Source organism: Aplysia californica, unplaced genomic scaffold, assembly GCF_000002075.1.
Source record: "Aplysia californica isolate F4 #8 unplaced genomic scaffold, AplCal3.0 scaffold00368, whole genome shotgun sequence".
Lineage (NCBI taxonomy): Eukaryota > Metazoa > Mollusca > Gastropoda > Aplysiida > Aplysiidae > Aplysia > Aplysia californica.
Window position 1 is genome coordinate 750,106 of NW_004797638.1, and position 1,099 is coordinate 751,204.

Consider the following 1,099-nt stretch of genomic DNA (forward strand, 5'->3'; position numbering starts at 1 on the left):
TTCTTTCCCTCTCTGCTCCCCCCTCCCCCCCTCTCCCTCATTCACCACCTTTTTTCTTTGTTTGTCTTTCTGTTTTTCTGTCTGTCTCTCTCTCTCTCTCTCTCTCTCTCTCTCTCTCTCTCTCTCTCTTCTCTCTCTACGTTCTTCCTCGATTTCCCACCTTTCTATCAAAACAAAAAAATTCCCACAAAAGTTTGATCCAAACACAGAAGTTTACAGCTCGTCGGAGGATGACAGCTGCTATGATGTGGTTCACTCCTTCTTTTTTTAAAATTTATTAATTAAACATAATATATCGTGGGCACAGCAAGAACGACAGACACCACTGCTGAAAGGCAAGACAAAGTTGCCATGATCGCCTAAGCTAGTCGGCAAGGCACCGGATTATGATATCGTGAGCTGTTGGTGGGTGCCCAAGTAAATTTGCTCCTTTTTTTCCTATCAAACATCTATCGTCCTTACCCCTCCCTTCTTTTTATGTCAGCTGCCCTCTTGTAATACTTTTAATCTCCGGCACTCATATGAATTTATTGTCTTGCAAGTGCTGTAAATTCTTTCTAAACCTAAATAACATCTATCGTCCGTGTCTCTCCTCCTTCTTTTCCTTGAACCTTACTCTCTAGAAACACCTGTAAAATTCGGCACTTATAAATATGACCTATTTGAGTTACAAGTGCCGTAAGACTCATTCTAAGACTAAAACAAAATCGTAGCTCAAAAGATAACCAGCCTAGATAACAATGTGTTGAGAGCAAAGGGTGAGTGCTCGACACTGATGACAAAAACCTTCAGAATTATAAAGTTGTCTCTGACATTTTGGTCGTTTTGAGCTATCAACTATCAAGACCATGACGTCAGAAACCAAGTTCTATCTCACTTTCTTTTACTTTACCTTTTCCTTCCTCTGGTATCCTCAGTCTCACACAATAGTCTTAATGCGTAAACAGCGTCAGTAAAGCCCTCCTGCCTTTTCTGAAGCCAAACTGGGATTCATTGAGTTGAGTCTCTGCAATTGGTCTCATTTTCATTTCCAGTATTTTGGTAAACATTTTTTCCCCCATGGCTGAGAAGAGATATTCCTCTGTAGGTTCCACAGTCT